Raw genomic sequence first — 26,970 nt, forward strand, 5'->3', positions numbered from 1 at the left:
CAGCCAACGATGTCCGGCGCTGCTGCTCCACGCGCTGGCTGCTCGGACTTGCCGGGCCCGGCACATAGAACAGGGCGGTGCCGGATGTTGGAGAAGCCGGCGGAGCCGAAGCAACCTCGGCTCGCGTTGTTTTCTGAGCCCGCGAGCCTAGAGCCAGGGCGCTTTCATTGCACGGCGGAGCTTCTTGTCTCGGGAAAAACCGGGCGTCGTTGCTGCCCCCTGAGGGAGGGCGATTCTGGGCTGCGCGATTGGGGGACTTCGTGGCTTTGGGTGGGAGCGAGGACGGACAGAGTCTGTGAAGTGGGGCTTGCCTGCCCTTGCTGGCTGCCTCTGCTTCCTTAGGGGCGGGAAGGGGCTCATCTGGACCAAGGGTGAGTCTCCCCTCAGTTTCCCCTGAAGGATCTTCCGTCGCTTTGCCTTCTCCCTACATCTTCCCTCTGTTAAAATTCCCCCCACACACACTTATTTTCGGGCAGATAGATTTCGTGTCTGAGCATTCTCACATGATGGTGGGTCTTTCCCCCCCCAAAAAAACAGTTAAAAAAAGAAAAAATATATCCTCATGCAAGAACTTTTCTGCTTCCGATTACCCCCGTGCTTAAAAGTTGCAAAGGAAACACGGAAGCAGGGAAGCGCCTGCCCAGCTCTGGAGCTCCACACCATTTTTTTTTCAGAGGAGAATCTGACTCGAGTATAAGCCGGGGGGGGGGATTTTTTCAGCACAAAAAATGGGCTGAAAAACTCGGCTTATACTCGAGTATATACGGTAGCTTTGAAATGAAAATTGTAGAATTTCCAACCATTATCTGTGCTGGTTAATCTGTACTTTGCTCCATAGCCATTTTCTCTGGGCAGAACTTTCTGTTTCACTAAGTACGGTTAAGAATTGGTTTTCATGAGTAGGAGATCATCTTCCCCTGAATAATTGCCTATTAATACAGAGAGAGAGAATTTACAATAAGAATAGAAGGAACTGCTGGAAACAAAGGCAAGAGGAATTGACAATTGATGCAGTAGATTTAATATTTAAGTACCCTGTTTCTCCAACAATTAAGTCACCCCTGAAAAGACGGCCTGGCCGTCTGGCCACGGTATATATATGTGTGTGTGTGCGCGCGCGCGCATATATGTGTGTGTATATAGATATATATAGATATATATATAGACTTACACTCCTGGAGAAGCATTCTACTTTCAACCACAGGGGTAGGCATCAGCCCTAAGTACAAATAATAATAATAATAATAATAATAATAATAATAATAATAATAATAATAATAATAATAATAATAATAATAATAATAATAATAATATAAAGTTAGAGGCACGAGAATCAGTCCTCCACAATGGAAGGTGACAATGTCTTTCGCTCCAAGACAAAATAAGTCCCGAGATAAGTCAATGGGCTCCAAAAAGGCGTCTAAGGCGGCGGATAAGGATGCCCATAGACGGCACCAAGCCTTGGAAAGGCAGTTGCAGAAACGGGCCAGGGAGGCAGACAAGATGGCTATGACACAACAATCGGATCAGGACCCAAGTCCATTGCTGGGGCCCTTGGACTTATCTACCCAGCCCAGACAGACTGGACAGCCTCCCATAGACATATCTCCTCCAATGAGCACTGCCCGACGAATCCCAGAGGCAACCTTCACCCCTATGGCCGCCGGTTTAACACAGGAGGAGGGATTACCTGAGACTATTCCCATCGAAATGAGGCAATGGATGGAGATGGCCATAAAAAATGGGCATTGCGGCTGGAGTTTAGCAATCCATCCGGACCAGATACCTTTCGGCTACTTCGGAAGCGGGATCCCTATCTGCTCGATCCTTTGCGCATTTGGGACACCATCAAACTCAGGTATTCCCCAATACTCCTGGGGAATCCAGGGTCTTCGGGAGGAGGTGGAATAAGATGACCAGGATGTTCCCATGGAGGTGGGGTCGATCCATTAGATGGACTTGGGGTTGTCAGAGGCTGACCCACTAGAACGAGGAATGTCGGATGACGAAGGCCTCATTCTGGACCAACCTACCTTTTCTGGCCTTTTTCATCCGCACCTCTTTAAATCTTTACTGTTCAAAGCAAAGAACACCGCTAAACTAGGCACATCAAGCCCTCATCCATTATCATCAGGGTCTCAGGACGAATCCAAGGATCTAATATTCTCACAACCGGCTAATGAGGCAGAAACTATTCCTGTCCCTCGTATGTTGGCTGATTTAGTACAAAATCAATGGGCATCAGCAGCATCCTACCCAGCCCCAACAGGGTACGATAAAACGATATTATAATTTAGCACCAGAGTTTACAAATTTTCTCAAAACGTCGGAGGTGGATGAGCCCATTGTGGCACTGGCCTCTTCTTCAAGCTTTCCCAATGAGGCCAAGGAAGCCCTGGGACCGGAGGAAAAGAGAGCAGAGTTGGCACTCCGTACGGTGCACATTTCTGACGCCTGGGCCATTAGGGCAGCTACAGCTGCGTCTTTTTTTGCACGGTCCTCCATACGGTGGCTCTTCCATTTGAGGGATATATTGCCAGCGTCAAATGTCAGAGCCCACCAGGACATTACTAAGATTATTGCAGCGGCAGAATTTTCCGCCGACGCCACATTTAATGCAGTCAAATTCTCGTGAGCCATAGCATCTCACGTATCAGCACGGAGACTGCTATGGCTCAGACATTGGCAGGCGGATACCAAGCATAAATGCAAGCTGGCATCAGCCCCAATATCGGGGGATAAATTATTTGGCAGTGTCTTGGAGCCCCTGCTTATTGAGAATAGAAACAAGAAAAAAGTGCTTCCCCCTCTTTTTCGGAGGTCTGAAAAAAGAACGCCCCAGTCGTTTCGAAGGGGTTCCTTTTGGCCCTACTATCAAGGCCCATCCGTTCCCAGATTGCAGAGAACATCAGGCTACAGGCCCAGTTTTAGACAGGATAGGTCGGAATCTTCCGATAGAGGTCAGTGGGGAGGCCAAAACAGAAGAATCCCCAGAGGTAACGGAGGCCGATTTCTTTCATCGCCCCAAGTGAGCCCTTGACAGCAGCTCCCATTGGAGGGCAGCTAAAATTGTTTGCTGATCAATGGGATAGTTCCACCTCTGATGCGTGAGTCAGGGACACTGTTAGGTTTGGTTTAGCGCTAGAGTTTCAATCCCCCCCCCCCCGAACTTTTTCATTAGGACCCCTAGGTCCGCGGACCCCATTAAGAAGGCATTGATGCAGGAGGCTATCAATCATCTTCTGCATATTCAGGCCATTAGAGAGGTCCCATCTGAACAATGGGGTCAAGGCTGTTACTCTCTATTGTTTGTGGTCCCAAAGAGTTCGGGGGGCTGGAGGGCAATTCTGGACCTCAAATTTCTGAACAGATCATTGGTTTATCGAAAATTCAAGATGACTACTCTCCAGTCCATTCTACTCAGCATCAGAGAGAACGATGTCCTGCCCTCTATAGATCTGACAGAGGCTTATCTACATATACCAATTAGACCTGCTCACTACAAATATCTTAGATTTTGCTATTGTGATCGGCACTACGAATATATCGCCTTACCATTCGGTCTGGCTTTGGCACCTAGGACTTTTACCAAGGTCCTAGTGGCTTTGGCTACCTCCCTCAGGATCAAATCTATTCGTTTACAATGTTATCTGGGTGATATTTTAATTTTGTCATCTTCCAGACATCAAACAAATTTGGATTCCAAGATTACTCTGGAGACCCTTCAAGGTCATGGCTTTTCCATAAATTGGGATAAAAGCCAGTTGACCCCCTCAACTAGGTTAGTTCATTTAGGGGCAGTGATAGATACCGTGGAGGGCAAGGTTTTTCTCTCTCAGGACAGGCTGAATTGTATCCAGTCTTTGGCCAGAGAAATCAGAATCTTAAAGAGGGTTTCCTTGGCAGTTCTGTCTCAACTGTTAGGGAAACTGATTTCTTGTATTTCCATTGTGCCTTGGGCTCAATTCCATTCTAGAGATCTGCAATGGTTCCTGCTACCTTTCCAGCGATCTGGAAGAGCCACTTCCAACGTCCAGATAAAGGTACCGCACAATGTTCTCCGATCGCTCCGCTGGTGGTCGGAAAACACGATAAACAAGGGGTGTCCTTTCAAGGAACCTTGCAGGGCAACAATCACAACCGATGCCAGCCTGGTAGGATGGGGAGCTCACTTCCAATCCCACACTGCACAGGGAATTTGGACTATTTCCGAACAATCACAAAGCATCAACCTATTGGAGCTGTGAGCAGTTCATCTGGTGTTACGCAGTTTTCTACCCCTTTTCCAATCACGCCACGTTCTGGTCTTGACAGACAATATCACAACCAAGGCCCACGTAAACAGACAGGGGGGTACCCATTCCAAACTTCTGATGCTGGAGACGACCAGGTTGTTCAAGTGGGCCAAGGCCAATCTGTTTTCGCTCAAGGCAGAGCACATAGCAGGGGCCTTAAACACACAAGCGGACTGGCTCAGCAGGGCCACGATAGATCAGACAGAGTGGTGCCTACACCCGTCTGTCTTCCAGGAAGCAGTGCGGAGGTTTGGGCAACCGGTGATCGATCTATTTGCCTCTCCCCCCAATGCCCAATTGCCCCGGTATATTTCAAGGTACCCGACTCAGGGGGCGGAGGCTGTTAACGCCCTGCGATGTCAGTGGCCTCCCGGACTTCTAAATGTGTTTCCTCCACTCCCTGTAATACCCAGGTTGATCCAGAAGTTATTGGAGGAACGAGTGGAATTGATATTGGTTGCCCCTTACTGGCCCAGGCGAACGTGGTTCGCGGACTTACAGGACCGGTCGAGAGAACCACCTTGGAAAATTCCACCGTCGAGGGTTTCCCTCTCGCAAGGGCCGGTACTTCACCTGGACCCACAATGGCTCAGCCTAGCTGTATGGAGGTTGAGCAGAGCCATTTAAGGACCCAAGAGATTTCAGAGGATGCCATTGCCACCATACAAGCATCCAGACGGTCTTCAACAAATCGTATATACGAGGCTACATGGTCCGCTTTCTGTCTCTGGTGCCGGGGGTCTAAGATTGACCCAACCGCCCCATCAATAGGACAATTATTGGACTTTTTACAGGAGGGGTTGACCAAGGGCCTATCTCCAAATACTTTACGCAGACAGGTGGCAGCCTTAGCCTCGGTGATATCCTGGAGTGACCTTCGTTCCATAGTGCACCATCCACATGTCTGCAGCTTTCTTAAGGGTGCTGCAAACTTACGACCTCCTGTAATTCACCGCTATCCCACTTGGGAGCTCAACAAGTTGTTAACCGCACTTACATCTGGCCAGTGTGAGCCTTTAAGAACCTCTAGTCTCAAATTCCTGACACATAAGGTGGTCTTCTTAATTGTGATCCCATCAGCAAGGAGGATTTCCGAATTGGCAGCACTGTCGATGAGAAAGGACCTGTGCGTGTTTCATGCGGACAGAGTGGTTCTTAGATTGGATCCATCGTTCACTCCTAAAGTAAATTCAGCCTTCCACAGAGCGCAGGAATTGGTGCTTCCAAATTTTTGTCCGAAACCATCTCATAGACTGAAGCATCAATGGCATCGACTTGATGTTCGAAGGGCGTTGAGCATCTATCTGGACCGCACGGCGGCATTTCAAAAATCTGAGGCTCTATTCCTATCCTTCAACCCATCCACTTTAGGACACAAGGTGTCGTCGAAGACCATTGGCCACCATAGCTAAAAGTTACAAATGCCAGTCCATCTCAGTTCCTAAGGACATTACAGCCCACTCAACAAGGAGTGCAGCAACATCAGCAGCATGGGCCACATGGGCTTCCATAGACGAAATTTGCAGAGCAGCAACTTGGGCTTCACCATCACCCTTGGTCAGAAATTATAAAATTGATATCTATGCCTCAGCGGACGCTTCATTTGGCAGAAGAGTCCTGCAGAGGGTCCACAGAGTTTAGGAGTGGATTTCGGTCCAGACAGAATCCCTCCCTTAGGACAGGCCAAGCTTTGGTATGTCCCACTTCTGGATTCTCTGAACAGCTCATGGGAGAAAGGGCGTTGGTATTTACCTGATACGCCCGTTCTCTGTGAGCTGTGAACATCCAGCCCCACCCATTTCTTTCCATCTGGTGGGGTTCCATTCCAGTCAGGGATCTAGATTAGGTGATGAGTTCCGGACTTTGACACTCAGTCTTCGCAAAACTGGGGGACGCTGGGGAGGTGTCCTGTGGAGGAGGAGGAGCATCCCGGAGTTTTAAGCCCAGACTTTCCAGAAGAAACTGAAGCACCTCCCACTTCTGGATGCTCTTCACAGCTCACAGAGAACGGGCGTATCAGGTAAGTACCAACGCCCTTTCTCTGGCTTTGATTTTCACACTGGTGGTCAGAATGGAAACACAATGAGCTCTGGAGGAGGAGAAGCAAATGGCTTTTTCCTTCCTCAATGAGCTCATTGAGGCATTTAAAAAGCCTACTAAGCAGCCTGCATTGAAAGGTTATCAGTCAAATAGTATTGCTCTCTTATGACTCCTTGCAATCCATTCATGTAAAAGTTCATTAAATCATATATAGTAATTATGCATACTATATTTATGAAACACCGATCTATTGCAAATATGCACAGATACGTTTGACTTTTTTTGCACTGTGATTTTTTTTCTTTAATCAAATTTAAATTTCTAGCGATCTCCAGAAAAGTCTTACCATCTCCTGCTCTTTTTTTCCCTCACTTGGTAAGAAGGGCACTTAATTTATCTCTCTGCATTCAGTTTTGATCTGATATTTTTGGCTGTAGCTTTACTTTTTACTATTTTTTAAAAAAAATATTTCTGTGGCTAAATCAACTGTGGTTTTAATTGAATGCTGTCTAATCTAACTTATCAAATATGTCTGTATATGTAGTTTGACTTCAGATAAAACTTGAAATGGTTCATTAACTTACAGGGCAAGGTAGTTTGATCATCCTCATTAAACCACATACTCTTAAGTTCCTAAAATTAAAAAAAAAATCATAGTGTATGAAATTTCTCAAATACTCCTGCTAAAAACAAGATACGAATTTATGGGACCTGACAGCTGTCCATGAAGTCTGGGATGTGATGAAGCAACAGCTGTGACTTCCTCTAAACTGATGTTTCAGCCATAGAAATGAGCAGTTAAATTACTTGGTATCAGAATTGTTGGATCCTCTCCAAAACCCAAGTACTTTGTCTCCCCATAGGCAGATGTGCAGTCTTTATGGTTGATTCTTCTGTGCTACCATAGTTTACAATTTCCCCTCCCTCCTTAATTCATTCTTGGCTTCCCCTACATGTAACGCTAACATTGAATGCAATTTAGTAATATATCTAACCTGCTAATAAAACCATAAAGATTCTGAAACTTGAAAAAGTATTCTGATAGCTAATAAATTGGTCCTAAATTGCATATGTTTGAGTGGGAGCTGTAGTATGTTGAGAAATGCACTTTTTTGTATTAACAGGAAAACGGTTGCAGAGAAAATGGTCTTTATGGTAGATAGGAAAAACCCCAACGTCTACAACGGCTGTATTTTCTGTTTTGCTACAAGTAGCAGGAAATGTTGCTAGTTATGTGACAAACATGTGTTATCTTTTTAACATTTCCTGCAGTCGGTGTAGTTGTTCTGGTTCACTATTGAAACATGGCATAAGAATTTGTGTTACTGACACATACAATATTTGGGATATTCTAGAACCGTGATGTCATAAAAAAACATGTTATCAGAATATATTATAATGGCAAGATCAGCCTTCCATCCTTCTGAGGTTGGTAAAATGAGGACCCAGATTGTTGGGAGCAATATGCTGACTCTGTAAACCATTTAGAGAGGGCTGTAAAGCACTGTGAAGCAGTATATAAGTCTGCTATTGCTATCCTGCCCACACTTAATGGTTGGCAGTACCCTGAAATGATCATTCAATAATACTGTTTAGAGAAGAAACTTCATTTTATTCATAAATAAAGTTTGGATCAGCCATTGCTAGTAATTATAAACTTATTCCTTGTTACTGCAAAACCCTTGGCTATAAATTATGACTTAACACAAAAAACTGGTTACAATTAATATATAGGTTTCTCCTCGTCTTACCATCATTTGTTTAGTGACCGTTCGGTGTTACAGTGGCCCTGAAAAAAAGTGACTTAAGCTGGTCCTTGGACTTACAACCATTGCAACATCCCTATGATCAGGTGATCAATATTTGGGCACTTGGCAACTGGTACGTATTTATGAGGGTTGCAGCATCCTGGAATCATGTGATTCCCATTCCCATCATGTGGTTGCCAAATCCACTTAATAATCACATGATTCACTTAAACTGCACGATTTGCTTAACAACTGTGGCAAAAAATCATAATATTGGGCATGGAAATCCTGGTCCTAGTTGTGGACTACCTTATCATTGACAATTTAATATTATCTACAGTTACCTAAAGAGAACAGAGTTGTTAAGATCAGCATTGGCTCTAATGCTCATACTTCCTATTTTCTGTGCTGCTCAGTTGTTTATGTAATTTGACCTTTGCATTTCACAAAAGCATACATACTTAGCATCCTTTGATAAAAGATGGCTGTTGATACTAAAGATGCTAAGGACATTGTCTGAAACTTGTCTTCCTTGTGTTTTTTGCCTATAATCATGTAACTGTTTTCTGATTGATCAAATGAATCTCTGTTCCAAGAAATATTGTGTAGAATTTGTAGTCTATAAAGGACAAAGCCTAGAGTTATCTTAAGAGCTGAAGCAACTTCTTTGGATGTCATAACGGTGATCATTTTGATTTTATGAGAATATCTTTCTTCTTCTTTTGCAATCATTTCACCTGAAGAATGTTAGTTTGCAGATAATTAGAAATGAATTCCTTCAGCCCCAGATCTTTTATCTTACTGGGTAAGGCAGGCCTGGCACTGCCTTGCTGTGCCTCCATAACATAAATTGAAATGTAACAATAGGAAGAAGTTTTAAAGACATTTTCATTGTAAGAGATTAAATGTTTATATTCTTTTGGGGATATCAATGCAATATTTAAGCTGTGTATGGAACCATAACAATATAGTATAGAAGTGGGGAGGGAACCCCTTATTTTCAATTATTTTCATTTTCTCTTTTGAAATTACCACAACATCTTGACTTCACAGTAAAAGGTTGCATTCTCATAGCATCTCTTTTTCATTGTGGAGTAAACCGCTAGTATATTAGTGAATGGAGAGCCCCCTAATTATAATGTCATCCCGTAAATGGTGATTCACTTATTTCCATTGAGAGCTCGTTTATGTATGGATAAAAATACAAGGTTTGAGAACATCATTGGATGGAAACTACTAAACCAGATCAATAGTACTACAATTATTCAGAACTGATTTACAGTTTATATGTCTTCCAGCTTGAATTCTCTATTTCAACCACATTAGGGGAATCTGGCAGAATGTCAGAGTGCTTTTATATACAAAATGATCTTTGTATTTGCCTATATGCTTTTTTCAAATGCAATAAGATCTAACAACTATAATAATAATAATGTTAATGTCCTGTTCTTCGTTTGTTTGTAATATTTGGATTTTAAAAGAAACAAAACAAAATCCTTAAAATTCTATGAATACCAGAAAGTAGAAAAAATATTTGAACATTGTAAAGCATTTTGTTCTTTCGGCAACCGTAAACACTATGCCTTGTAATGTTTTTAAAACCTGTAAGTTTTTGAATTCATAATGTCAACTGCATTTTTATAGGGTAATCTTGTGCATATTTAATTGGATGTAAGTTTTTCTAAGGCAAAATTTCTATTAATTCTATTGAATTCCAGATTAAAATACTGTGGAAAAAGTAAGGATTTCACATCTAATAATCACAGTTACTTTTTCTGATATTTTTTGAGGAAATGATTTAGAAGAAGAATCTGCAAACACCATGCTGGCATTAGATTCCCTGTACACAATAAAGCTATTGAGAGCTTATCTTATTTGCTACATATCAACATACTGTACTATAGATTATTGTAGTTTCCCCTGGATTTATATTCTTTAAAGTAATGCTGAAACTGAAACATTTACTAAATTAAGCCTTTTATTTCTTTTTCCTAGAATTGCATGTCTAATTAATGCAAAAAAAAAACCAAAACACAAAACCCGGCAGCTGTTCAGAATTTTATCCAGTTACAAGATCCAGTTACAAGATTACTTGCAGTTGTTTTTTCATATTTGCATAAACAAACTTGAGGTTCAATATCAAACATTAACAATCAGTTTGTTTTAGGTTTTATAAAGATTCTCACAGTCAATGGGAGAAGATTTTTTCCTCATTCTCCCCAAGAAACATTTCAGAAGATCAACATTTTTTTCCTATAGTGGAGGCAAAGTATTTCTGAAGCCAGTATTTCCTTTGTACTGACTCCCAAGAGCAGAGCTAAAAAATCATCTAAAATCAGTTTTTGTGAGATAAGATAGCTTTCTTTTCCAGTTCCAGGGATTTGTTTGAATTTTACAACCACAGGAAAGAAAGAGTTTTGTGTTTAATTATTCTGCATAACAAGTGTGCTTGAAATAGTTCTTCACTCTTGTACAGCCTTGTTCTGCACTGGATGAATTTTCCATGTATTTTTTTTCCACAATAGCAATTGCACTTAGACTTATATACTTATATATACTTCTTCATAGTGCTCTACAGCCCTCTCTAAGCAATTTAAGAATCAGCATATTGTCCCCAACAAACTAGGTTCTCATTTTATCAACCTCAGAAGGATGGAAGGCTGAGTCAATGTTGAGCTGGTCAGGATCGAACGGCTGACAGTGAGCAGAATTAGTCTGCACTATTACATTCTAACCACTCCCCCCCCCCCATGGCTCTACAAGTTAGCTCCATGAGGAAAACTTCATTTTTTGGAACAGTTATTGAACCTGTGAGAAACTAAGGTAAACTCCACTTAGAGTTGTAGTGCTGCAACTACCGGTAACATATCAGTATAAACTATTTTAAAACTGTTCTTGATCACTGCAACTGAGCTTCACCTATTAGTGCAGAGTTCAAAAAAACTTTAGTTCTTTCATATCCAGCTGTAAAAGTTTTCCTACTCCTGTTGCTTGTTTGTTTTTTTAAACTAGGTTTGAGCATATTCATTCTCAATTATCTCCCCAAAATCTCCAAGTTCCTTGTCCTATTTGGGAGAAGTAAAGTAGAGTTAGCATATTCTGTGTACTGGTAAACATTTACTCCAAATACCTGAATGGCATTCCCTGCAATTACTTGTAACTCTTCAGTAAAGAGTTGTGTTGTACTTTGCTTTGATGAAGCTTCAAGCCAAACTATCCCTTGAAATTGAAAGCAATATGACTTCCTATTTATAGATTGATTTGATCCGAAAGCTGCCCAAATATTCAAACTAGTACGATTTGTATCAAATATTATCAGAAAATATTTTTGCCCTGAATGTCTATAGATTTTTTATTTGCAAAGATTTTGAACAAAAAAGATACTGGAATCTTGTGATAGTTTTATTAAAGTGCTAGCAATCAATGTTAACTTTCTCCATTTGTCTTCTCATTCCTACCCCAGTCTTCCTCAATCAGGTGCCTTCTGGATATAGATTTTCACTTCCATGGTGTCCAGTCAACACTACATGGGAGCTGAATGCTCCACCAGACATCACCAGAATGGGAAGAATATTCTAAACAATACATCTCAGCATGAAGTATAATTGATGATAGTGTGCAAATAAACATCTAATTCTCTTTAGTCTAAATACCATTCCAGTTGTGCCAGGACTACAGTGAGATCCTGTGTCTATTATATAATAGGAAGTGATGAGTACATGCAATGGCACAAGTCTTTGCAGTTTATAAAATATTGGGATTCAGAACATTTTCCAAAATATGAAATTCAGTTTCTTTAAAAAGAACATTCACCAAGCGCAGTTCATGTCTATTGAAATCGCTGTAAACAACTCACTGATTTAACATAAGTCCATTCATTGAAAGAATCCTATAAATAGGAGTCTTGTTCTGGCCTTCAAAATGCTTGGAATGTGCCCGTCACGTAATATGTGTGCCCATTTCAATGGGAACACATGTCTCATCAACTCTTAGCACCCACCAAAGAAAAAGCTCCTCAGGGAAACTTAACATGGTTGCTTGTGTAATACAAGCAAGCTTTGCTGTTTTATAAAGAGCTATCCTTTTCTTGATAAAACATTCGTGTAGAGCAGCTGTAAATTTAAACGAGTGAATTAATCTTCTTGATAAAAATGAACTTATGATCAAACAGGGAGATCAATCATTTGGCAGGAGCCAGACAACAATTTGTGTGATTAAAACCAGCTGGCGAAGTTTTGGAAGAAGTGACATTTTAACTATGGACTCTATTCAGTATTGCACTTCATATCATACATATGCTTCAGTATGACTTCAACACGGGAATTACTAATTTTTAACATAGTGTGTGGGTGTGTGAATAGTTTTCAGAGAACATGTAAAGTTGAGTTTCTTTCTTTCTTTCCTTCCCCTCTCCACCCTGTTTAGAGCAGGTGGGAAGCTTCACAGTAGACAGCTAGTGTTTCCTTGTGGGTTGCTGTAATAAAGGACCTTTGTAAATGTCTCTTTATATGACCTGAATACAAGCTCAACAGAATGCATATTAACTACTCCCAAGAACTGTTTCATTTATTTCAAGATCTTACCTGAATTGGCCTTGCTGTTTTCTAGCAGGATTCATGCACTTTTTGTTGTTGTTGTTGTTATTATTATTATTTATACACAAAAATGACACTATACACAGCAAACGAGATAACCATGCTGGGTTTCATATCACAAATCACTAGTCGAACACTTCCCAAGTGTTTAGGACTGCATGATGTATCGGCGGATTATGCGAGCAGATCCCAGTAAGGTGGCCTTCTGCAGCTGACCAATGGTGATCTTGTCAGCACCAATGGTTTTTAAGTGCTTGCCTAGGTCTTTAGGCACAGCCCCCAGTGTGCCAATTACCACTGGAACCACATGCACTGGTTTATGTCGGAGTCTCTGTAGAGTCTCTTCTCAATCCTGATATCTGGTGACTTTTTCAAGTTGTTTCTCGTTGATTCTGCTGTCACCAGGTATGGCAATGTCGATGATCCCCACTTTTTTCTTCACAATCGTGATATTCAGGATATTGTGTTCCAAAACTTTGTCTGTTGTTGTTGTTGTTATTGTTATTGTTGTTGTTATTATTGTTATTGTTATTGTTATTGTTATTATTATTATTATTATTATTATTATTATTATTATTATTATTATTATTATTATTATTATTATTATTAGATATTTTATTCATTAAACATGAAACCCAGTCAACTGAATATTCAAAAATGCATCACAAATACCATTGACTGGTGCTAATGGTTGATACGGGTTGCTGCCAGCGTCCTAGGTATCAACTTGTTGTTATTGTTATTGTGTATGGCACATGTTAGCCAGAGATCACCAAGGTTCCTCTGAGAAAGGAATTTTTTTGGGCGGTGTTATCTTTACAGGTGGTGTTATGCTGGTAGGCAATTGGGGGAGGTTCCTTTCTTGTCCCTGTACGGTTTATTTGCTCATGAGAATCGAGCCACCAACCTCAGCGAGTGCAGGCCCAGCATCTTACCACATGAGTCAGTGCATTTTCAGAAATATACAGCAGTTATGGACTTGGATATCTAAAGGGGCAACTTCTCCATGATTTACTTATGCCATTACAGGAGGGAAGATCTAGGGAAGAGGGTGCCCATTTGTCAGTGATTCACTAGGACAGGGTGAAACTCACGGCGTCACAGGGTGTCATGTGACATTGTGACTTTTTCCCCCTTCGCTAAACCAGGCGTGAGCATGGCCAGGGCGTGACACATCTGGCTGACGGGCTGCGAGTTTGACAGCCTTGCACAAGAGAGAAAGCATTCTTGGTATAAGCATCTTTGTTGTGAACATGATCACAACATGAGCAGTTATACTTGGCAAACAATATAATCCATATATCAAATTAAGATAATGCTTAGCTTTATAATCTGGTTTGATATTTTCTTTAAGCAATTTATAATTCTAAGGATTTTTATTTTTTTTAGTGTTGTGCTTAATTGTTGGTGTTTAACTGTATGGTAAATTGCTTTTGTTGCCTATGTTGCCAATTGTTTTTAAGATTGAAAGTAGATAAATACGTATAAATAATCATTTTGCATGCTTTTGGAATAAATACGTTTCTTATATCAGTTTGAAGGCTGATAGATAAGTATTCCTTAGGCATCGTCTGCTAATAACTTCTGCTGTGGAATAAGAGCCAATTTAGAAGATTTAGAAAAAAAGGAAGGAAGATTGTATTCATGTCTGTGCAACACAGTACCAATATTTTCTGCCACTTAATGACAGTCCATAGCTTATAAGTACAGTGTAAGGTATTTTGTTCTATATTTAGCTTAAGGGAAGAATTAGGATACCTACCACAAAGATTTCTTTAGCATTGGCAAATCATTATATTTGTCCATCTTAGCCTTTTTATTTTCAAATTATCCAAACTGGATCGTGCATATTTAGCAGTTTTTCTGTAATTGATAAATATATTTTTACTGTTTATAATAAGCGTTGATTCACAATAAGCCTGTTGAGTTCTATAAAATAGTGATACCAATATATTTGTTTTTAAAGGAGTGAGAAAATAAAATATTAAGAATTTGGATGGATTTGAAAATCAGAAATTTTAAAGTTTACAGTATAGCAGGTATGATTGATGAGACAAGTTTCCATGGTCATATTATATGAACACATATTTTAGTGTTTTCATGCACCTTCAGTCAACAATCCAGGAAGCCTCTGTATGCTAAACAACTTTGAAGTAACTTTGAATATTAATATGGCTTAAACCCAGCTTAATAACATAGTTCCTTTTGAAGATTTTAATGACACTTTATTTAATGAATCTATATTCAGGAAAAATGGTCAGAAGTTAAAAAATAAAATAGATAATTAATTAAAATTCAATTAAAATAAGTCCTGTGGGCTTTCATTTGTGTATCTAGCACTCAATTGGAGTTAATTATTCTATGGGAACATTTTGCTTCATTGTGTGATTGAGTACATTTGATAATTAGTAAATGTTTTCCATTTTTTCACTGAAATTTCAATGTTGAAAAATGTATGATAGCCCTTTGCTTAGCTAATAAAGTTTGGAACTCTCATTATCTACCAGTTTATCTTTTGAGCATAGAGCATGTTAAGATTTGTAAAAGAGAACTCACCCACTATCTCATCTCCAGTATTGCACACACAGTAGTTTTTAAAGAAGACATTTTATGAGAAATGCCAGAATATTAGGATTGTTTGTGTTCCATCAATATGGAAAGGCATAACTGAACAAGTCTTTTCCTTTTTTTGCAGACTCTGTCTTAAAGAAAGTACCGAAAAAATGTGGTGAACAAAAGCTCGTTGCATTTTCAGGGGGGAAACTTGTGGTAAGCAATTTTCATTTTACAATAAGGGTGCTTACAGTTAATTAGCAATAGCCTTTAGAGTTATATACAATTTCATAGTATTTTACAGCCCTCTCTAAGCAGTTTACAGAGTCAGCCTATTGCCCCCAACAATATGGATCCTCATTTTACTGACTTCAGACGGATAGAAGGCTGAATCAACCTTGAATCAGTCAGGATCGAATTCCTGGCAGCAAGCAGTGAGTTGGCCTGCAATACTGCATTCTAACCACTGCACTATCATGACTCTATTTTCAAAACTATTTTTTCAATCATTTTTAATTTAATTTGGTATATTGAAAACTATAATTTTACAAAGTTAGCCATTAATAGCAATATTTTCCTCTTTTTAATTTCTTTTAATTCTGAAAGAAATCCAGCAGAGCCTTCAGGCCAGGAATGCACTGGATAATTTAATTTGTCAAACCAGTTTCTACGTACTGTGCTATGGCTTTTATAAAATACTTGGGGCTAAAATCTAAGGCAGGAATATAATAAAGTCTTGCTTCAAAAAAAGCAAATCGATTATATCACCATGAAACACCAGTTGGGAGTTAAGACTAGTGATTTTTGATTCTGTAAAAAAAGTATAATGAAATGGTTTTATTTGGAAAACTTGGCACTGACAGGCCATGACTATTTTTTGTTCTAGTTTTTTTTTAATTAGTTTGATTCTTTGAATATTTTTTCTTTGTTTTTGCTAGTCTGGATTTTGACTTAAAGTATCTTGTTAATCCAGGTAGGATTTGTGTTTATTTTTGTCCAGTACTTTTCAAGTGTACTCACTAAAGAAATTTTTAAGTTGAAAATGTGGGTGCACTTTAGATTTTCAAGTGATATTTTAAAAAGCATCGTTTGAAATGAAAACAGGCTCCAAGACAGGGTATTTAGTGAAGCATGTTATTTACTGAAATATAGTGTATGCTAAGGAAGTAATCTGTTGGGGATTTATATAGTGAACAGGGGGGCAAGATGAATTAAATTCACCTTTTCACCTCCATGATGTTATCCATTGCCACCTCATCCAAAATCAGCAACAAATGCTTTTATAGGAGTCACACTTTCGAATCTCTTGCTGCAGATTTGAACCTGACAGAAAGTAAATGAAAATCTGCTATTTTTATCTGTTCTCAATTCATTTTTTTCATATGCCAGTCAAAAGTATATATTTGAAAACTACATGTGATTTCATCTAGCTTTATTTCTGTAAGCTGTGATCATAGGAACGCTTATTTTATTTTTACATAAATGGGTTTTATACTTCAAGCTAAGATAGACAATTGCCACAATAAGTTTACACTGTTCTGCAATATGCTTTATGTGAATGCCACCGACATTGAAAGATACACCCATGTTGCTAAAACTTATCATTGCCTTAAATGCAGGATATATTTGAATATTTTTTATGCATTGTTGAATATTCAGACCTGCTAATAAGTTTGGAATTTATGGGAAATATATACATTTTGTGATAAATGTATTCCTATCCCACTGCCTTCCTGTTTCTTTTTTCTTTATTTCCTTTTATTCCCTATGTAATCTCTTACATAATTCATGTACTTGGGGGGGGGGGGAAGGAATTTTAGTAGAACTGGTTATCAATCAGTTTGCTAACTTAAAATGAAACTAGCATATAGACTATTCAATTAAATGGTCTTGAATAATCCCATAATAGTAATCCATTTTCATGCACATTCCTTTGCTTATTTATTTACACTACATTGATTTAATATAGTGGGCAGGGAGTACATTAAATCCAAAGATCCTGTCTTTTTATTTTCCTCTCCCAATGGTTAATTTCAGCAGGGGTCTCCAACCTTGGCAACTTTAAGACTGGAGGACTTCAATTCCCAGAATTCCCCAGCCAGAAAAGCTGGGGTTAGGGTTAGGGTTAGGCTGGGGAATTCAGGGAGTTGAAATCCTCCAGGCTTAAAGTTGCCAAGGTTGGAGACCCCTGAACTACAGAAATGCTCTTTCTTAGAGCAAGAAAAACTCTGAGGAAGACAGTCCACTAAGCACCATAATAAGGACTGTTGAGGGTCCCTGTTTTATCTACAGTAGTTGCTTAGTGAGCAAGGAAGGGTTGAGACTGGAGGAGTCTATGGAAAATGATTTGCCATTACAGCCCATAGACCATATCTCAATGTTTCATCCACTTAGTCAGTGGCTCTTGCCAGCCACTGCTCTGGCATATCACCTGTCCAATCTTTCTGTTTCCTTCCCAGTCTTGACTTGGTGTCACTCCTTCAGTTCACTCTCTTGCTTGATCTTCCCTTCTTCACTTGGATCTCAACAGAAATATATAATGGCACTTTTTAATGAGAACCTGTCCATTTGACTTGTTTGTCAAACATATGGCATTTGTCGTTTTGAAGAGTTTCAAGAGAGGAAAGCCTCACCCTATTCAGAACTCAGTGGAAACACAACTCTTATAAATGACTATAGCAAAAGTGTCAGTGCACTTCCTCTTTGCTTTTATCTTCAGACTTCCCAAGGAGGCTTTCTGTGGGAAGCAAATTCCCAGCTCACATACTCAAGAGGAGAATCTCCTGGAATGTTGAGCATGGCTTCCTCCAATTTCATCTCGCCCAATGACTCGCTCTCACTCTCACTTGCTCAGGCATTTGAATAGAAAAGAAAGAGAATTAATGGAGAGAAGCAAGTAGAGGTTGCATTTGATGTAGAAATGGTTACTGCGAACTCTTGAGGTTGATTTATCAAGGCAATTTCATTTTCCTAAATCCATAAAATACACCCAGGAAATACAATCACATCACCTACCCAGTCATTCTTGCATTTTGGGTAGTTGAAATAGGTCTTGTAGCTTCAGACATAGCAGCAAATACCCCTTTCCTTGATAAACTGAGCAGATTCATCAAGAATACAGGCCAACGTTACTATAGTTTGTTCCAGGCCATATCAAAAACTTTAAAGGAACTACTGATAGATCTCTAGTAGCTTCCTTGGTTTAGAAACAGGAATGACTTCCCCAGTGATTACATTATTTTAAAGGTGATTCATGAAGTGAATGCTTTAGCAATCAAAGTAGTAAATCGTTGACAGGCTGTAAATTTCCTAGACATATACAAATGAGTCCAGTACTCTAAATTTGATATTTACTATGAATTTGATCTTTACTATGTCACCATTATATGGTAGTTCTGAAAGAAACCTCTCATTATATGCCTCACATCTGCATGGAGGAGATTTTGGAGGATGCTGTAATAGACAAAGTCTCATATTGTATCTCTTTCGGCAGCATGGGTCTTGGAAATTGAACCCTAGATCCACAGACTATAAGCCAGCAAATTCCGTGAATTAATTACCCTGATCCCTGTGGAAAAAGACTTACCTGAATATCTACATGATGTAAGGGTCTTTAGCTTTCCTGTGACTCCTGTAACAAACTCTCATTTTGCAGCAAGCGCAAATGGAAAAGTGTGAAGTCATCATGATAGTTTCCAGTTGACCCAGAAAACCTTGATAATTGAAGCAGCTCTGACCATAAAGTTCCCCATGGGTTCTTCCCATCAGCCCTGACCTCTTTGGACAGGGAGGCCAATTTTATCCAGACCCAAGATGGCTGTAGATGCCTCCCTGGAGGGTGGGCATGGCAAACCTCAACTTCTTTTTGCATTAATACTACCATGCAGGGCAACTTATTTTCTTTATTCTTGTTTCTGAGGCATTACACTTTTAACAGCTTCACCCAAAGCTTGCTTCACTTGATGTAGTGGGTAGTAAGAATAACCTTGAGGAACAGGAAGAAGATCTGTAACCGTAACCAAGACAATACTCAGAAAAAACACAGAGGCAGAAATGTATTAGTGTTCATAACTTAGATTGCTTAATCTGATGGGCTCAAAAGGCTGACAGTTGACAAGCCCTACAACAAATAATGGCTCGTTTGCAAGCTTCCCTAGTGAGTAGTTTGCATTTTGTTGGTGATGCACTGCTCACTACCAACATGGAGGATGCCTTACAACAGGGCTGTCAAGCTTGCAGGCCGCAGGTGGGATGCAACATGCGCTGGCCATGCCCACGCCCGATTTAGTGAAAGGGGAAAAAGTCATGTGATGCCGTTTTGACACCCCTGCCCTACAATAACAGACTTCTTTTTAAAATGCCATAAAGGTAAAGGTAAAATGCCATAAAGGTAAAAGTTTCCCCTGTCCATTGTGTCTGACTCTTCTGTAGGGGGCAGTCATCTCTATTTCTTTAGCTGAGGGAGCCAGCATTATCCAAAGACATTTCTGCCGTCATGTAGCCAGCATGATTATATGCCAAGGCGCACAGAACTCTGTTGCCTTCCCATTAAATGGTACCTATTTATCTACTCACATTTGTGTGCTTTCAAACTGCTAGGTAGGGAGGAGCTGGGGCAGGAACAGGAGTCCACTCCATTGTGTGGAACTTTGATCTTGAACCCAGGCTATCAGCTTTCCAGCTGACAAGCACAGCAGGGTGGGATTCAATTATTATTATTATTTTTGCTACTGGTTCTGTGGGCGTGGCTTGGTGGACGTGGCAGGGGAAGGATACTGTAAAATCTCCAGTCAGAGGTGGTGTTTGCTGGTTCTCCAGACTACTCAACATTTCCACTACCGGTTCTCCAGAACTGGTCCGAAACTGCTGAATACCACCTCTGAAGCACAGCTTCTTTCATTGCTGAGCCAGTAGTCTTACTTTAACATTTCTTTTCATGCCGCAAATAAAGGATTTATAGATCTTTCCTCTCTTGGTGAATACAAAGCATTGTTATACTAAGGAAAGAATTGCCTCTGAAGTAATTTATCTTTACATCTATTTGTATTAATGCTGTGAAACTCTTTGTAATTATCCTGGACACTTAAATGGCTGAGAGGTTGTTCTGCACAATCATGTAGAACTACAAAATAAAAACTTTGGTCCTCCTTACTGGAACAGTAGTAGTTCTATAAGTGTCCATAAGGAATAGGAAATCACTAGTAAGACTGCATTGTCCCTGCCTGATTTAATTGTTCCATTTTTATTACATTCTGTTTCCACTTTGTATACATTACACAATACCTTTCACTCATCCTTATTTTTTTGCAATTGTTCTTGTATATCATTTCTTTTCATTGACATTTTTCATTAAACCATGTCACCATTTTTTTATATTTCCTATTGGTTAAATCCACATACTTTTCTGGCAGTCTGCAACTCCTCCCTCAGTGACAGTTGGCTTCTATAATCTCTTTCCTTATATCTACTTTCCATTCATTCTGTTGGGAGGTTAATTTGTCTTTTAATTTTTTCATACAACTCATACTTCTCTCTCTGCAGTCATTCTACTTTTATTCTACTTTCATCTTAATTTTTTTCCTTTCCACATGGATTTTCTCTGCTGTATACCTTCTTGACGCTGTCAAGAAATAGTCATATTGGGAAGCTCCTTGCCCCCTGCAACTCTACTAATTCTCTCAATTCACTCATAATAAATGCTTAATTATTGGAGGTATCATTTATCTTTTAGTTTAGCTATCCCAGACTAGAACATGAATTTTGCAAATGCCTGTTTTCTAAAGCTTATGTTGAATTACTTCAGGCTTGTAGCAAAGTAACAGAGCTGATACTGTTTTCCTGTGATTTGAAGTATTTTAAATACCTTGAGAAGACATTTTTGCACAAAATTGATAGTGTTTGCATCTGTTGTAAAGTTATTTCCAACATGGGTTTTGAATTTTTAGCTATATGTAAAGTAACGGGAATAATTCCTTGCCTGCTTATGGGACAGCTGCAGAGAAAGCACACTGCACAGTTCAGTATCTAAAATGAGGGACAGCGATAGAGACTGTCTGGATGCAGGCATATGTGCCAGTCTTCTTAGTTTAGTCAGTAACTTGATTGCTTTAAACCCCATGGGTAATTAGCATGATTGTTACCCTGTATTATGTAGATAATCAATTAAATTGAATACCACTGGCATGAAGAAAAGGTCAAAGCAGTTTTTCTGTCTTTCATAAGCCTAAATGGCTTTGCAAAACTAACTTTTTAATGTGCTTGTCTAATGTGATGCTTGAAATCTATATTTGGCTCTTCTGTCTTTTCTTCTAGTTTGATAGTATTAAATCACTTTAACATTTTTTAAACATTGCAAAGGTTTTGAGGACTGCTTTGATTGAAAAGGAGTGTTTTAAAGCTTGCAAACAGTAAAGTAGAAATGCAGCTGCTTTTTTTTTTATTGTTGTACCTTTAAAAAACACTGATGCCTATTTCACATCCAGGCACATGTGACTATCATTTATTTTCTCAGGATATTTCTTTGGTCCCCTGGAACTTCAGGCTACAATCAGAATTTTTAAGGAATGTGCAAAGAATATGAGAGATACATCATAATTCATATTAAGATAGAATGGCTATGTTTTGTGATCTTTAAGACAAAGGGTTCATCCAGTAAAGTTTGATTTATTGATAGGTTTTCTTGGCAACATTTGTCAGTTCTTCATAAGATTTATTCATTTTCTTCCTGCTTAATATTACACTTGATCTCCCATCTAGGTATTCACATAGATCTATTGGGCTGTGTTGTTGTTTTTTTTTGAACAAATTTTATTAATTTTTAAAGATATACAAAACATAAATACACAAAAACACAAAATATAAAAGCATAAAAAATCTCTTTTCTGAAAGTTGCTTAGTCCCTGGTTAAAACTCTTGGTACAGACACAAATTCAAATTCATATTCATTTTACATACCATTCCATATCTTATTAGCATTTTCAATTTTCTATATAACTTCTCCTCTCTTTTAAATTTTCTCAATTTTATTTTATTTATCTCCTCTCAATTCGAATCATAATATTTATTATTCTTTGTCTGTTCTATTTCCAGCTATCCATTTATCTTTCTTCTTTAAAAAAAAACTTCTCCTGTACACTAAATGGAGTATGATGCCTTTATCTCTTTCCCCTATATTTATAATACTTAATATAGAACACATAACTTACATTGGGATTCTGTCTGGTACATTCTAAAATTATACAGTATTATCAAAACCAATACAAATCTATTCATTGATATTGATATTCATATCTTAAATATTTAGCACATTACTTTTCAGTTAAATCACATACTTTTATGGGAGCACCTATTTTCCATAGTTATCCCCCACACACATCACATATTATAGATCATTATTTCATTATGATGTTCCCCCTTCTTCTACTTCAAATCTCTCATTTCTCAAAAAGTTTCACTAGAATAACATAGTCTAATCATTAATATTAACAATCATTTATATCTTAAACATTTTACCCATTTCAATTAAATATCATGCCTTTGTGGGAACACTTATGCTTTCCAAAATTGTTTCCCCCCCACATCACATATCTTAAATCATTGTTTTATTACAGTACTCCCCTTTTCTTAACAAAAATTTCACTAGATTATACTAAATATTTTATCACATTTTAAATTACATATTATTTCCAATTTTCTATAGTTATTTCTAAATACAAATATAGAAATGCAATCTTATGTACCTTTCTAGAATCCCTTTTTCAATAAAAATTTATCCATTATCTCTAAAAAACTTTTGCTTCTTTACATCTTGCTCCCCACCATTAAGGCTTCTCATCCCTTCCTTTCTCCCTTGCTTCTTCTTCTCCTTGTCCTCTTTACCCCCTCTCTCCATCTCCCTTTTATTCTGCTTTCCCCCTTTCTGTTGTTTCCTAACATAATATCCCCTTTTCACCTTATTCTTCTCTTTTTGGGTTGTTTTTCCAGGTCTTAAAGTCTTCTTTTCCTTTTTCTCTTTCTTTTTTCCTTCTCCGACCAAAGTTATTTGTTCATCAAAGATGGCTTCTTCTTTGTCCCCATCATCCTGTTGCTCATTCAGCTTTACATAAGTACAAACCGCCATTTCTAAAAATTGAAAAAGAGTGCCAAGGACATCTTTCCCTTCTTGCTTTTCTTTTTCATATTTTTGATATACAAGTTTCAGTCCATCCACAAGTGATGCCATTGTGTAGAGAAAAAGTTTTTCCAAACAACCACCCAAGTGCTTTTAGTCAGAAATGATTCTCAGAAGTTCCAAAATCACCACACAATCCAAACAAGCTGTTCCTTTTAAATACTTTCTCCTTCTTCACTTTCTCTTTCTGGGGTTGAAGTTTAGTCACAAAGTTCCCTTTAAAGTTCCCTTATATATCTTTTAGAAGTCTTATTGATATTTAGTAACTCTTTAGAATTCTAGGCAATCTTCTCCTTATTTTCAAATTTTGCTCCAATTTTTTCCCCCTCTCCCTTCCCACTCACAGCCAAAAAGATTTTTTCCATCCGCTGTCACGTTAGGAAGGAGAGTGAAACAAAACAAAAAAAAAACTTTCCCTTTTAGAATATTCGCAGCTTGTAACTCTCACTGGAAACAATGTATCCTTAGCAGCCTTCAAGCCTCCAGGGCATTTTCTCTTGCCTTGTCCCGGTTGAAAGCAACTTTCGTAATTCTTCCAACTTTCTCCCTCCTGCACCAGCTTGTCCGGCTGCAGATTTCTTCGTGGCGGCCATTGCTGACCGCCGCTCCTCCGCCTTGGGAAAAGGGGGTTCTGCTGGCTGGGGAGGGGGTCTGCGACACCCCAAGCCCCTGTCCGGATCCCCCTGTCTTCAGCTGCCTCTACGGGCAGCTATATCCCCCAGATCCAAACGGATCGGGGGAACCTTGGCGGCGGACGCAGCAGGGATCGCACAGTATCGCGAAGCCTTGCCGCTGCTGAAACCTTGCAAACCGGAAGTCCTGGGCTGTGTGTTGTTGCTGCTGTTTTGTGATGATCTTGCAGATCATTCGGGCCTATTCTAAAATATAATACAAGCATTAATAAGGGTTTAGTCTAAAACTATACTGTAGTCAATTCTGGATAATGGAAAGTAAAGCATTTTTCAAGTCAACTTTCTAGTTTCCATTTTGTGCATCTAGGGTATTGTCCTATCATTATGAAGAACTGTTTAGGACTGGGAATAAAACTAACATGTTAGAGTCTAGGAACTAAAATTATAATTATGAAATATTACTCTCATTAGGAATGTTGCATTTACAGTTCACATTATGTAGCATACCATCAAGATTCCACAAGCACTATATAATAGCATAATTTTATTTTTATGCTAAAGATTATGGGAGAAATCAATGTTCATGAATATGAATCCTTGCATAAACTGGAAACAGCAAAACGCCCTACAGGTTCAGGATTCGCTGCCTATCAATATTAAGAAAGGGTTGGGGGATTATGAGGCACTTATGAAACTTAAAGGAGTATGATTAAAAGACTGGTTAAAAAGCATTGCTTAAGGATTTCTCTTTAGATGTCCTACCTTGCTTATTTTTTGCCCATTTCCCCTTTGTTGCCAGTCTCTGCTACTGATTCTCTCTCTTGCTGTTCCTCTACTTGATTTCACTTTCTTTATGCTGGTCCTTCTTGTCCTTTTGTTCACTGAAGCAAGCTTTGTACTGAGGAATGACAATTTTTACAGCCAAATAAGTATGCGTCCATCCTGCATTTGCATTATCTGTACACTCTTATCACTGCGTCACACTACACGCCACATTGCTATTAAATCATCTCTGCAAAGAAATCTAAAACAATCTTTCTTCTAATAGTAATGCTCTTCCCTTCCATACATAAAGCACATACACAAGCATAGTTCTCTGTAGTATATATTTCATTTTTACCTTATCTTTATAAATCTCCAGCAGAAATTGCCTCAACTACTTAGTTGGTTACTCTCATTCTGATTATTATAAATTATTATCTTTTTAAAATAAAGTATTATATCACTGATTTCAATGTTTTCTCAGGCAAAATAGGGCAATCCTGGTAACTTTGCTGCAAATTTATTTCTTTGCTATATATATAATATATATATATATATATATATATATATATATATATATATATATATATATATATATATATATATATATATATATATATATATATTAAATGGAGTGCAGCGAAAAGAATCTCTCTCGCAAAACTGGTTAGTGTAATTCATCATTATTGGTACACAACATTATAATAAAGCAACATACTGTATCTGCCTCATAAAATTTGCCCAAACTATTTTAGAGCACCGTTCCTTTGAGACCATGTATTTTACACAGAAATAATTTATATTTCTACACAGATGTACCCTCTCTCTGTTTTTTTTTTTCCCTGTCTATGTGCTGTGACTAAGTTAAATCCGGTGTTTCTTTGTGGTTTTCACATTGTCTCCTGTTCAGAATTGCCTAAGTCTACGACAATAACTTAGTTTCTCATGCTCAACCATGCATTTAATAGTGGCATTGATTTTTTGCTTCCTTTGTAAACATCCTTGGTTTCCTCTTTTTCCTTTTAGCTTCCTTTAATCTCTCCCATACTCAATCAGCACATGCACTTACAAATTCTGTTTACACTCTCGCTCTGACCTTTCTAAATCTGTGCTATATGCCAGCACAGATCTTTCCTTCCTTGTTCCAGTTTTTCTAAAGCTCTCTCAAAATTAAATTGGAACAAGTTTGCCTTTTTTTTTTACTATTAAACTGCTTGTTGGTGTATATAGGATAATGTAAGTATATAGGATAATGTAACTACAATAAAAAGGTACTAGTCTGAAAGCAGATATTTTTAAATTAATGTTTGATTATCAAATTTGCTAACTGCTTATTTGCTCAACTATTTTTTCCTCTTTTATGGAAAAACTGGATGCAATTTTTTTAAAAATTGTATACACGATTCTTAGAGCTCTTTTACATCTACTTCCTCAGATTCAGCTCTTTTAATTTTAAGTTACTTATTCTCTTCTCACTTTTACCTTGTAAAATCGATAAATTACCTAACCGTAATAAATATACTGAATGAGATAAATTCTATGGTACTTTTAGCATAGTATGTGTGTATCTCGCTAATATATATTACTACAAGAGTAGTGGGCTATTTATATGGAAGCCTTGTTAGCATCTAGTGTGAAATTGATGCTAACATGATTTACAGCTGTGAAAGATTTTGGAGAGGACCCAAAGCATGTTAACTAGCTTAAAATTTGTCTCACTGAGTTTCAGTCTTTATATCCCATATACAATTAGACCCAATCAACTCAATTTTTGCTAAAATAGAATTCTTTTTACATTACAAAATCACTAGTGTGGATATAAGATGGCAATAATTTTACTGTAAAATGTACCATAACATTCAAATATATATATATATATATATACTAGTCTGCAAGTCATACAATATTAGGAATTCCTTATTAAGTTATGTCCAAATTTTTCAAGTAGAGTGGAAAAAACAGCAACTATTGAAACTCCTCGGTTTTTCATGTTTTTTTTCATATAGTTGAGTAGTATTCATTTCTGTCCATATATATAGGTAGTCTTTAACTTATGATCACAATTGAACCCAAAAAATTTTTTTTTCGAAAATTTTATTTGGGTTTTCACAAAAACAAAATACAAATAAAACATCTTTTTTGAAAATAGCATGGTCCCAGGTTATCACTTCTTCA

General features: G+C 38.3%; 1 protein-coding gene across 8 annotated transcripts in view; it reads left to right on the plus strand.

The window, feature by feature from the left end:
• Positions 1-26,970, plus strand: part of FYN (FYN proto-oncogene, Src family tyrosine kinase) — a 137,459-nt gene that overhangs the window by 45,584 nt on the left and 64,905 nt on the right. For all 8 annotated transcript variants that reach the window (XM_087942117.1, XM_026666694.2, XM_026666695.2 and 5 more), the window contains exon 2: positions 15,374-15,447. The gene's annotated coding sequence lies outside the window, so the exon portion shown is untranslated. The remainder of the gene's footprint in view (positions 1-15,373; positions 15,448-26,970) is intronic.

This window comes from Notechis scutatus, chromosome 1 (assembly GCF_049901735.1).
Source record: "Notechis scutatus isolate UNSWTSFEM ecotype Mainland chromosome 1, rNotScu1.2, whole genome shotgun sequence".
NCBI lineage: Eukaryota > Metazoa > Chordata > Lepidosauria > Squamata > Elapidae > Notechis > Notechis scutatus.